The 13,013-nt window shown below is 49.5% G+C and overlaps 1 protein-coding gene across 10 annotated transcripts in view; it reads left to right on the top strand.

Moving 5' to 3' along the window:
* LOC137349143 (zinc finger protein 229-like) overlaps positions 1-13,013 on the top strand; it is a 56,860-nt gene that overhangs the window by 32,024 nt on the left and 11,823 nt on the right. The window contains exons 1-2 of one of the 10 annotated variants that reach the window (XM_068014541.1): positions 3,889-3,957; positions 10,787-10,976. The exons of 6 other annotated variants lie outside the window; for them this stretch is intronic. The gene's annotated coding sequence lies outside the window, so the exon portion shown is untranslated. 3 more of the 10 variants (XM_068014540.1, XM_068014538.1, XM_068014543.1) reach the window with 3 other exon arrangements.

The following is a 13,013-nucleotide window of genomic DNA, read 5'->3' as shown; positions in this document are numbered from 1 at the left end:
CCCCATGAAGTCTCATGGCGTCAGGTCAAACATGGGCAAGGTAACCTCCGACTGATTACCACCTACCGCCCTCCCTCAGCTGATGACTCAGTACTCCTCCATGTTGAACACTACTTGGAGGAAGCACTGAGGGTGGCAAGGGCACAAAATGTACTCTGGGTGGGGGACCTCAATGTCCATCACCAAGAGTGGCTCAGTAGTACCACTACTGACCGAGCTGGCTGAGTCCTAAAGGACATAGCTGCTAGACTGGGTCTGCAGCAGGTGGTGGGGAAACCAACATGAAGGAAGAACATACTTGACCTTGTCCTCACCAATCTGCCTGCCGCAGATGCTTCTGTCCATGACAGTATTGGTAGGAGTGACCACCGCACAGTCCTTGTGGAGACGAAGTCCCACCTTCACATTGAAGATACCGTCCATCGTGTTGTGTGGCACTATCACCGTGCTAAATGGGATAGATTTCGAACAGATCTAGCATTGCAAAACTGGGCATCCATGAGGCGCTGTGGGCCATCAGCAGCAGAATTGTACTCAACCACAATCTGTAACCTCATGGCCCGGCATATCCCCCACTCTACCATTACCATCAAGCCAGGAGACCAACCCTGGTTCAATGAAGAGTGCAGGAGGGCATGCCAGGAGCAGCACCAGGCATACCTCAAAATGAGGTGTCAACCTGGTGAAGCTACAACCCAGGACTACTTGCATGCCAAAATGCGTAAGCAGCATGCGATAGACAGAGCTAAGCGATCCCATAACCAACGGATCAGATCTAAGCTCTGCAGTCCTGCCACATCCAGCCGTGAATGGTGGTGGACAATTAAGCAACTAACTAGAGGAGGTGGCTCCACAAATATCCCCATCCTCAATGATGGGGGAGCCCAGCACATCAGTGCAAAAGATAAGGCTGAAGCATTTGCAACAATCTTTAGCGAGAAGTGCCAAGTTGATGATCCATCTCGGCCTCCTCCTGGAGTCCCCAACATCACAGATGCCAGACTTCAGCCAATTCGATTCACTCCGCGTGATATCAAGAAACGACTGAAGGCACTGGATACTGCAAAAGCTATGGGCCCTGACAATATTCCGGCAATAGTACTGAAGACCTGTGCTCCAGAACTTGCCGCGCCCCTTGCCAAGCTGTTCCAGTACAGCTACAACACTGGCATCTACCCTGCAATGTGGAAAATTGCCTAGGTATGTCCAGTACACAAAAAGCAGGACAAGTCCAACCCGGCCAACTACCGCCCCATCAGCCTACTCTCAATCATCAGTAAAGTGATGGAAGGTGTCATCAACAGTGCCATCAAGCGGCACTTGCTTCGCAATAACCTGCTCAGTGACGCTCAGTTTGGGTTCCACCAGGGCCACTCAACTCCGGACCTCATTACAGCCTTGCTTCAAACATGGACAAAAGAGCTGAACCCAAGAGGTGAGGTGAGAGTAACTGCCCTTGATATCAAGGCAGCATTTGACCGAGTATGGCATCAAGGAGCCCTAGCAAAACTGAGGTCGATGGGAATCAGGGGGAAAACCCTCCGCTGGCTGGAGTCATACCTAGCGCAAAGGAAGATGGTTATGGTTGTTGGAGGTCAATCAACTGAGCTCCAGGACATCACTGCAGGAGTTCCTCAGGGTAGTGTCCTATGCCCAACCATCTTCAGCTGCTTCATCAATGACCTTCCTTTAATCATAAGGTCAGAAGTGGGGATGCTCAGCACCATTCGTGACTCCTCAGATACTGAAGCAGTCCATGTAGAAATGCAGCAAGACCTGGACAATATCCAGGCTTGGGCTGATAAGTGTAAAGTAACATTCGCGACACACAAGTGCCAGGCAATGACCATCTCCAACAAGAGAGAATCTAACCATCTCCCCTTGACATTCAATGGCATTACAATCGCTGAATCCCCCACTATCAACATCCTGGGGGCTACCATTGACCAGAAACTGAACTGGAGTAGCCATATAAATACCGTGGCTACAAGAGCAGGTCAGAGGCTAGGAATCCTGCAGCGAGTAACTCACCTCCTGACTCCCCAAAGTCTGTCCACCATCTACAAGGCACAAGTCAGGAGTTATTAGATTAGATTAGAGATACAGCACTGAAACAGGCCCTTCGGCCCACCGAGTCTGTGCCGAACATCAACCACCCATTTATACTAATCCTACACTAATCCCATATTCATATTCCTACCAAACATCCCCACCTGTCCCTATATTTCCCTACCACCTACCTATACTAGTGACAATTTATAATGGCCAATTTACCTATCAACCTGCAAGTCTTTTGGCTTGTGGGAGGAAACCGGAGTACCCGGAGAAAACCCACGCAGACACAGGGAGAACTTGCAAACTCCACACAGGCAGTACCCGGAATCGAACCCGGGTCCCTGGAGCTGTGAGGCTGCGGTGCTAACCACTGCGCCACTGTGATGGAATACTCTCCATTTGCCTGGATGGGTGCAACTCCAACAACACTCAAGAAGCTCGACACCATCCAGGACAAAGCAGCTCGCTTGATTGGCACCCCATCTACAAACATTCACTCCCTCCACCACCGACGCACAGTGGCAGCAGTGTGTACCATCTACAAGATGCACTGCAGCAATGCAACAAGGCTACTTAGACAGCACCTTCCAAACCCGCGACCTCTACCAACTAGAAGGACAAGGGCAGCAAATGCATGGGAACACCACCACCTGCAAGTTCCCCTCCAAGTCACACACCATCCTGACTTGGGACTATATCGCAGTTCGTTCGCTGTCGCTGGGTCAAAATTCTGGAACTCCTTTCCTAACAGCACTGTGGGTGTACCTACCCCACGTGGACTGCAGCGGTTCAAGAAGGCAGCTCACCACCACCTTCTCAAGGGCAATTATAGCACCGCAGCCTCAGCTCCAGCGACCCGGGTTCAATTCTGGGTACTGCCTGTGTGCCGTTTGGAGGTTTTCCCTGTGACCGCGTGGGTTTTCGCCGGGTGCTCCGGTTTCCTCCCACAGCCAAAGACTTGCAGCTTGATAGGTCAATTGGCCATTCTAAATTGCCCCTAGTATAGGTAGGTGGTGGGGATGTGAGCGGGTAATGGGATTAATGTAGGATTCGTATAAATGGGTGGTTGATGGTCGGCACAGACTCGGTGGGCTGAAGGGCCTGTTTCAGTGCTGTATCTCTAAATAAAATAAATAAAAAATAAATAAAATTAGGGATGGGCAATAAATGCTGGCCTGGCCAGAGACGCCCACATCCCATGAATGAATAAAAGTGCCAGTTTGCTGCTGGAGTTTGACAGATATCAGAATCCAGACGCAGCCCCGCCCCTCACTCGCTGCCATTGGTTGGAGGAACAGGCACGTCTGCTCGGTCCTCCAGCCTCTCCCCGCCCCTCACCCGCTGCGATTGGTCGGAGGACCAGGTGCGTCTGCTTGGTCCTCCAGCCCCACCCTTCTCCGTGTGCTCGGAGGACCATCCTCCCGCTCGGTCCTCCAGCCTCTCCTCGACACTCACCCGCTGCGATTGGTTGGCGGACCAGGCGCCTCTGCTTGGTCCTCCAACCCCGCCCATCTCCGTTTGCTTGGAGGACCAACTTTCCGCTCGGTCCTCCAGCCTCTCCCCGCCCCTCACCCGCTGCGATTGGTTGGCGGACCAGGGGCGCCTGCTTGGTCCTCCCTTCACCGTCTACTTGGAGGACCAACCTCCCGCACGGCGCTCCAGCCCTTCCCGGCATCCCACTCACTCCGTTTTTGCAGGGTCAACCTTCCGCTCAGTCACGACAGCCTCGCCCCACCGCTCCCTCCCTCCAATTGGTTGGAGGATCGGCCCCGCCCCCCGCACGGTCCTCCAGCCTCGCCCCCATTCTTCCTATTGGTTGCTAGCTCCCGTCAATCACAGGGGCAATGCGAGCTGGGCATGCGCGAGGGGCCGAGGCTGATTGAAACAACGGAGGAAAGAAAGGTAAAAGATATGGAATAAAGCCGGGTGGAGGCGGGTTTAGCGAGAGCGGGGACATCAAACAGGAGCGTCTGTAAATGGAGAGGAAATGGGGATTGGTCAGGGACCATCTGTTAATGGAGAAGAAATGGAGACTGGGCAGGGACCGTCTGTGAATGGAGAAGAAATGGGGATTGGTCAGGGACCATCTGTTAATGGAGAAGAAATGGAGACTGGGCAGGGACCGTCTGTGAATGGAGAAGAAATGGGGACTGGGCAGGGACCGTCTGTTAATAGAGAGGAAATGGAGACTGGGCAGGGACCATCTGTTAATGGAGAGGAAATGGAGACTGGGCAGGGACCATCTGTTAATAGAGAGGAAATGGAGACTGGGCAGGGACCGTCTGTTAATGGAGAGGAAATGGAGACTGGGCAGGGACCATCTGTTAATAGAGAGGAAATGGAGACTGGGCAGGGACCATCTGTTAATAGAGAGGAAATGGAGACTGGGCAGAGACCGTCTGTTAATAGAGAGGAAATGGAGACTGGGCAGGGACCGTCTGTTAATAGAGAGGAAATGGAGACTGGGCAGGGACCATCTGTTAATAGAGAGGAAATGGAGACTGGGCAGGGACCATCTGTTAATAGAGAGGAAATGGAGACTGGGCAGAGACCGTCTGTTAATAGAGAGGAAATGGAGACTGGGCAGGGACCGTCTGTTAATAGAGAGGAAATGGAGACTGGGCAGGGACCGTCTGTTAATAGAGAGGAAATGGAGACTGGGCAGGGACCATCTGTTAATAGAGAGGAAATGGAGACTGGGCAGGGACCATCTGTTAATAGAGAGGAAATGGAGACTGGGCAGAGACCGTCTGTTAATAGAGAGGAAATGGAGACTGGGCAGGGACCGTCTGTTAATAGAGAGGAAATGGAGACTGGGCAGGGACCATCTGTTAATAGAGAGGAAATGGAGACTGGGCAGGGACCATCGTTAATAGAGAGGAAATGGAGACTGGGCAGGGACCATCTGTTAATAGAGAGGAAATGGAGACTGGGCAGGGACCATCTGTTAATGGAGAGGAAATGGAGACTGGGCAGGGACCATCTGTTAATGGAGAGGAAATGGAGACTGGGCAGGGACCATCTGTTAATAGAGAGGAAATGGAGACTGGGCAGGGACCGTCTGTTAATGGAGAAGAAATGGAGACTGGACAGGGACCATCTGTTAATAGAGAGGAAATGGAGACTGGGCAGGGACCATCTGTTAATAGAGAGGAAATGGAGACTGGGCAGGGACCATCTGTTAATGGAGAGGAAATGGAGACTGGGCAGGGACCGTCTGTTAATGGAGAGGAAATGGAGACTGGGCAGGGACCGTCTGTTAATGGAGAGGAAATGGAGACTGGGCAGGGACCATCTGTTAATGGAGAGGAAATGGAGACTGGGCAGGGACCATCTGTTAATAGAGAGGAAATGGAGACTGGGCAGGGACCGTCTGTTAATGGAGAGGAAATGGAGACTGGGCAGGGACCATCTGTTAATAGAGAGGAAATGGAGACTGGGCAGGGACCATCTGTTAATGGAGAGGAAATGGAGACTGGGCAGGGACCGTCTGTTAATGGAGAGGAAATGGAGACTGGGCAGGGACCATCTGTTAATGGAGAGGAAATGGAGACTGGGCAGGGACCATCTGTTAATAGAGAGGAAATGGAGACTGGGCAGGGACCATCTGTTAATAGAGAGGAAATGGAGACTGGGCAGGGACCGTCTGTTAATGGAGAGGAAATGGAGACTGGGCAGGGACCGTCTGTTAATAGAGAGGAAATGGAGACTGGGCAGGGACCATCTGTTAATGGAGAGGAAATGGAGACTGGGCAGGGACCGTCTGTTAATGGAGAGGAAATGGAGACTGGGCAGGGACCATCTGTTAATGGAGAGGAAATGGAGACTGGGCAGGGACCATCTGTTAATAGAGAGGAAATGGAGACTGGGCAGGGACCGTCTGTTAATAGAGAGGAAATGGAGACTGGACAGGGACCGTCTGTTAATGGAGAGGAAATGGAGACTGGGCAGGGACCATCTGTTAATAGAGAGGAAATGGAGACTGGGCAGGGACCGTCTGTTAATGGAGAGGAAATGGAGACTGGGCAGGGACCATCTGTTAATGGAGAGGAAATGGAGACTGGGCAGGGACCATCTGTTAATGGAGAGGAAATGGAGACTGGGCAGGGACCATCTGTTAATAGAGAGGAAATGGAGACTGGGCAGGGACCGTCTGTTAATGGAGAGGAAATGGAGACTGGGCAGGGACCATCTGTTAATAGAGAGGAAATGGAGACTGGGCAGGGACCATCTGTTAATGGAGAGGAAATGGAGACTGGGCAGGGACCGTCTGTTAATGGAGAGGAAATGGAGACTGGGCAGGGACCATCTGTTAATGGAGAGGAAATGGAGACTGGGCAGGGACCATCTGTTAATAGAGAGGAAATGGAGACTGGGCAGGGACCATCTGTTAATAGAGAGGAAATGGAGACTGGGCAGGGACCGTCTGTTAATGGAGAGGAAATGGAGACTGGGCAGGGACCGTCTGTTAATAGAGAGGAAATGGAGACTGGGCAGGGACCATCTGTTAATGGAGAGGAAATGGAGACTGGGCAGGGACCGTCTGTTAATGGAGAGGAAATGGAGACTGGGCAGGGACCATCTGTTAATGGAGAGGAAATGGAGACTGGGCAGGGACCATCTGTTAATAGAGAGGAAATGGAGACTGGGCAGGGACCGTCTGTTAATGGAGAGGAAATGGAGACTGGGCAGAGACCGTCTGTTAATAGAGAGGAAATGGAGACTGGGCAGGGACCATCTGTTAATAGAGAGGAAATGGAGACTGGGCAGGGACCATCGTTAATGGAGACTGGGCAGGGACCGTCTGTTAATGGAGAGGAAATGGAGACTGGACAGTGACCATCGTTAATAGAGAGGAAATGGAGACTGGGCTGGGACCATCTTTTAATAGAGAAGAAATGGAGACTGGGCAGGGACCGTCTGTTAATAGAGAGGAAATGGAGACTGGGCAGAGACCGTCTGTTAATAGAGAGGAAATGGAGACTGGGCAGGGACCATCTGTTAATAGAGAGGAAATGGAGACTGGGCTGGGACCATCTGTTAATAGAGAAGAAATGGAGACTGGGCAGGGACCGTCTGTTAATAGAGAGGAAATGGAGACTGGGCAGAGACCGTCTGTTAATGGAGAGGAAATGGAGACTGGGCAGGGACCATCTGTTAATGGAGAGGAAATGGAGACTGGGCAGGGACCATCTGTTAATAGAGAGGAAATGGAGACTGGGCAGGGACCGTCTGTTAATGGAGAGGAAATGGAGACTGGGCAGAGACCGTCTGTTAATAGAGAGGAAATGGAGACTGGGCAGGGACCATCTGTTAATAGAGAGGAAATGGAGACTGGGCAGGGACCATCGTTAATGGAGACTGGGCAGGGACCGTCTGTTAATGGAGAGGAAATGGAGACTGGACAGTGACCATCGTTAATAGAGAGGAAATGGAGACTGGGCTGGGACCATCTTTTAATAGAGAAGAAATGGAGACTGGGCAGGGACCGTCTGTTAATAGAGAGGAAATGGAGACTGGGCAGAGACCGTCTGTTAATAGAGAGGAAATGGAGACTGGGCAGGGACCATCTGTTAATAGAGAGGAAATGGAGACTGGGCTGGGACCATCTGTTAATAGAGAAGAAATGGAGACTGGGCAGGGACCGTCTGTTAATAGAGAGGAAATGGAGACTGGGCAGGGACCGTCTGTTCATAGAGAAGAAATGGAGACTGGGCAGGGACCGTCTGTTAATGGAGAGGAAATGGAGACTGGGCAGGGACCATCTGTTAATAGAGAGGAAATGGAGACTGGGCAGGGACCATCTGTTGATGGAGAGGAAATGGAGACTGGGCAGGGACCATCTGTTAATGGAGAGGAAATGGAGACTGGGCAGGGACCGTCTGTTAATGGAGAGGAAATGGAGACTGGCCAGGGACCGTCTGTTAATGGAGAGGAAATGGAGACTGGGCAGGGACCATCTGTTAATAGAGAGGAAATGGAGACTGGGCAGGGACCGTCTGTTAATGGAGAAGAAATGGAGACTGGGCAGGGACCGTCTGTTAATGGAGAGGAAATGGAGACTGGGCAGGGACCATCTGTTAATGGAAAAGAAATGAAGACTGGGCAGGGACCGTCTGTTAATGGGGAAGAAATGGAGACTGGGCAGGGACGGTCTGTTAATGGAGAAGAAATGGAGACTGGGCAGGGACGGTCTGTTAATAGAGAGGAAATGGAGACTGGGCAGGGACCATCTGTTAATAGAGAGGAAATGGAGACTGGGCAGGGACCATCTGTTAATGGAGAGGAAATGGAGACTGGGCAGGGACGGTCTGTTAATAGAGAGGAAATGGAGACTGGGCAGGGACCATCTGTTAATAGAGAGGAAATGGAGACTGGGCAGGGACCATTGTTAATGGAGAAGAAATGGAGACTGGGCAGGGACCATCTGTTAATGGAGAGGAAATGGAGACTGGGCAGGGACCATCTGTTAATGGAGTCGAAATGGAGACTGGGCAGGGACCATCTGTTAATGGAGAAGAAATGGAGACTGGGCAGGGACCATCTGTTAATGGAGAGGAAATGGAGACTGGGCAGGGACCGTCTGTTAATTTAGAAGAAATGGAGACTGGGCAGGGACCGTCTGTTAATTTAGAAGAAATGGAGACTGGGCAGGGACCGTCTGTTAATTTAGAAGAAATGGAGACTGGGCAGGGACCATCTGTTAATTTAGAAGAAATGGAGACTGGGCAGGGACCATCTGTTAATGGAGAGGAAATGGAGACTGGGCAGGGACCGTCTGTTCATAGAGAAGAAATGGAGACTGGGCAGGGACCGTCTGTTAATGGAGAGGAAATGGAGACTGGGCAGGGACCATCTGTTAATAGAGAGGAAATGGAGACTGGGCAGGGACCATCTGTTGATGGAGAGGAAATGGAGACTGGGCAGGGACCATCTGTTAATGGAGAGGAAATGGAGACTGGGCAGGGACCGTCTGTTAATAGAGAGGAAATGGAGACTGGGCAGGGACCATCTGTTAATGGAAAAGAAATGAAGACTGGGCAGGGACCGTCTGTTAATGGGGAAGAAATGGAGACTGGGCAGGGACCGTCTGTTAATGGAGAGGAAATGGAGACTGGGCAGGGACCATCTGTCAATGGAGGGGAATTGGAGATTGGGCAGGGACCATCTGTCAATGGAGGGGAATTGGAGATTGGGCAGGGACCATCTGTCAATGGAGGAGAATTGGAGTTTGGGCAGGGACCATCTGTCAATGGAGGAGAATTGGAGTTTGGGCAGGGTCCATCTGTCAATGGAGGGGAATTGGAGATTGGGCAGGGACCATCTGTCAATGGAGGGGAATTGGAGATTGGGCAGGGACCATCTGTCAATGGAGGGGAATTGGAGATTGGGCAGCGACCATCTGTCAATGGAGGGGGATTGGAGATTGGGCAGGGACCATCTGTCAATGAAGGGGAATTGGAGATTGGGCAGGGACCATCTGTCAATGGAGGGGAATTGGAGATTGGGCAGGGACCATCTGTCAATGGAGGGGAATTGGAGATTGGGCAGGAACCATCTGTCAATGGAGGGGAATTGGAGATTGGGCAGGGACCATCTGTTATTGGAGAGGAATTGGAGATTGGGCAGGGACCATCTGTTAATGGAGGGGAATTGGAGACTGGGCAGGGACCATCTGTCAATGGAGGAGAATTGGAGATTGGGCAGGGACCATCTGTCAATGGAGGCTAATTGGAGATTGGGCAGGGACCATCTGTCAATGGAGGGGGATTGGAGATTGGGCAGGGACCATCTGTCAATGAAGGGGAATTGGAGATTGGGCAGGGACCATCTGTCAATGAAGGGGAATTGGAGATTGGGCAGGGACCATCTGTCAATGGAGGGGAATTGGAGATTGGGCAGGGACCATCTCTCAATGGAGGAGAATTGGAGATTGGGCAGGAACCATCTGTCAATGGAGGGGAATTGGAGATTGGGCACGGACCATCTGTCAATGGAGGGGAATTGGAGATTGGGCAGGGACCATCTGTCAATGGAGGGGATTTGGAGATTGGGCAGGGACCATCTGTCAATGGAGGAGAATTGGAGTTTGGGCAGGGACCATCTGTCAATGGAGGGGAATTGTTGATTGGGACAGGGACCATCTGTCAATGGAGGGGAATTGGAGATTGGGCAGGGACCATCTGTCAATGGAGGAGAATTGGAGATTGGGCAGGGACCATCTGTTAATGGAGGAGAATTGGAGATTGGGCAGGAACCATCTGTTAATGGAGGGGAATTGGAGATTGGGCAGGAACCATCTGTTAATGGAGGAGAATTGGAGATTAGGCAGGGACCATTTGTCAATGGAGGAGAAGTGGAGCCAGAAGAGAATCCAGCCACAGTCAGCAACTTCAGGGGAGGTGAGGGAGGGGATCCAGTGAGTGTAGAAAGTAAGAACATATGAAATAGGAGTAGGTCATTTGGCCTCTCAAACCAGCTTTGACATTCACTGAGATCATAGCTGATCTGATTATGGCCTTAATTCCACCATCCGGTCTGCCCCCTATAACCCTTGATTCTCTTGTTGATTACAAATCTAACTCAGCCTTGAATCTGTTCAATGACCCAGTCTCCACTGCTCTCTGGGGAAGAGAATTCCAAAGATTAACAACACTCAGAAGAAATTCCTCCTCATCTGCGTCTTAAAAGGGTGACCCCTTATTTTGACACTGTGCCCCCTTAATTCTAGATTCCTCCACGACGGGAAACATCCTCTCAGCATCTGCCCAGTCAAACCCCCTCAGAGTCTTTTATGTTTCAATAAGATCACACCTCATTCTTCTAAACTTCAATGGGGTGACTCAAGCTTTCCCAATAAGACAACCCCTTCATCCCAGGAATCAATCTGGTGAAGCTTCTCTGAACTGCGTCCAGTGCAAGTATATACTTCTTTAAATAAGGTGACCAAAACTCTACGCAGTACTCAAGGTGCGGTATCACCAATGCCCTGTACAGTTGTCGCAAAACTTTGTAACTTTTACACTCCATGCAGGCCATCAGGTCCAGGGGACTTGTCAGCCTTTAGACCCATTAGTTCTTCTCGTACTTGTGCTCTCTCCCTTTGGCCTCTCGATTTTCTACTATTCTTGGGATGCTTTTTGTCTCAAAATACTTTTTCAAAGTCTCTGCCATATCTGTTTCCCATTATTAATTCCCCAGTCTCATCATCAAAGGGACCAATGCTTACTTTAACTACTCTCTTCCTAGATTCAGTTAACTTTCTTTGAGAGGCTGAGGAACAGTATAGAAACTTGACCGTTTTTTATATAACAGATTTTTGTAAACTATTCTGTGGTTTTACACGATATTCGATGGTCCTTTAAAAGACACTCCTTAAAACCTACCTCTTTGACTAAGCTTTTGGTCATTTGACCTAATATCTCCTTTTGTGGCTTGGTTTCATCCTTTGTTTCATAATGCTCCTGTAAGGCACTTTGAGACATTTTATTACGTTAAGGGTGCTATGTAAATATAAGTTGTTGTTTATGTACTTGTAGAAGCTCTTCCTGTTTGTTTTTAGATTTCTTGCTAGTTTATTCTCATATTCTAATTTCTCCTTCTTTATTTTTTTAAGCCATCCTTTGCTGGTTTCTAAAATTTTCCCAACCTACTGGCCCACTGCTAATCTTTGCAGTATTTCTGTCAATTTGATACCATCCTTAACTTCATTAGTTAGCCACGGATCCTTGTCGTAGAGCCTTACTTTCTCAGTGGAATATATCTTTGTTAAGAGTTATGAAATATCTCCTTAAATGTCTGCCACTGCTTCTCTACCCTGCCATCTGACCTTTTAACCTATTTTCCTAGTCCACTCCAGCCAACTGTGTCTTCATACCTTTGTAATTTCCTTTATTTAAGTTTAGGACACTAGTTTCAGACACAAGTTTCTCATCTTCCAACTGAATGTGAAATTTCATCATGTTATGATCACTCTTGCCTAGAGGATCTTTTACTATGAGATCATTAATTAATCCTGTCTCAGTGCACCTTACCAGGTCTGAAATATCCTGTCCCCTGGTTCGTTCCAGAATGTACTTTTCTGAGACTGTCCCTAATGCACTCAATGGATTAATCCTCCAGGCTACCTTTGCCAATTTGATTCATCTAATATATATGAAGATTGAAATCGCCCATGATTATCGCAGTACCTTTCTTGCACGCTCCCATTATTTCTTGATTTATACTCTGTCCGACAGTGTAGCTACTGTTAGGAAGCCTATAAAGTACTCCCACTTATGACTTCTTTCCCTTGCTATTTCTTATTTCCACCCAAACTGATTCTACATCTTCTGAACCAAGATCATTTCTCTGTACTGATCTCATCCTTTTACTAGAGCCACCCCACCTCCTTTTCCTTTCTTCCTCTCCTTCCAAAATGTCAAAGACCCTTGAATATTCAGTTCCCTGATTTGGTAACTGCAGCCACGTCTGTGTAAATGGCTATCGTACTATTTATTTCTATTTGTGCTATCAATTCATCCATCTTGTTACAAATGTTACATGCATTCAGTTAAGAATCATAGAAAGTTTACGACTCAGAAAGAGGCCACTTGGCCCATTGTGTCTGCGCCAGCCAAAAAAACGAGCCACCCAGCCTAATCCCACTTTCCAGCATTTGGTTCGTAGCCCTGCAGGTTACGGCACTTGAGTTGCATGTCCAGACACTTTTTAAATGAGTTGAGGGTCTCTGCTTCAACTACCCTTTCAGGCAGTGAATTCCAGACCATCACCACCCTCTGGATGAAAAGACTTTTCCTCATCTCCCCTCTAATCTTTCTACCAATCACTTTAAATCTGTGCCCCCTTGTCACTGACCTCTCTGCTAAGGTGAATAGACCCTTCACCTCCACTCTATCCAGGCCCCTCAAAGTTTTGTACATTCCAATCAGATCTCCCCTCAGCCTTCTCTGTTCCAA

Source organism: Heterodontus francisci, chromosome 34 (genome assembly GCF_036365525.1).
Source record: "Heterodontus francisci isolate sHetFra1 chromosome 34, sHetFra1.hap1, whole genome shotgun sequence".
Classification (NCBI taxonomy): Eukaryota; Metazoa; Chordata; class Chondrichthyes; order Heterodontiformes; family Heterodontidae; genus Heterodontus; species Heterodontus francisci.
Note: the sequence above shows the minus strand (reverse complement) of the source record. Positions and strands in the feature narration are given on the sequence as shown.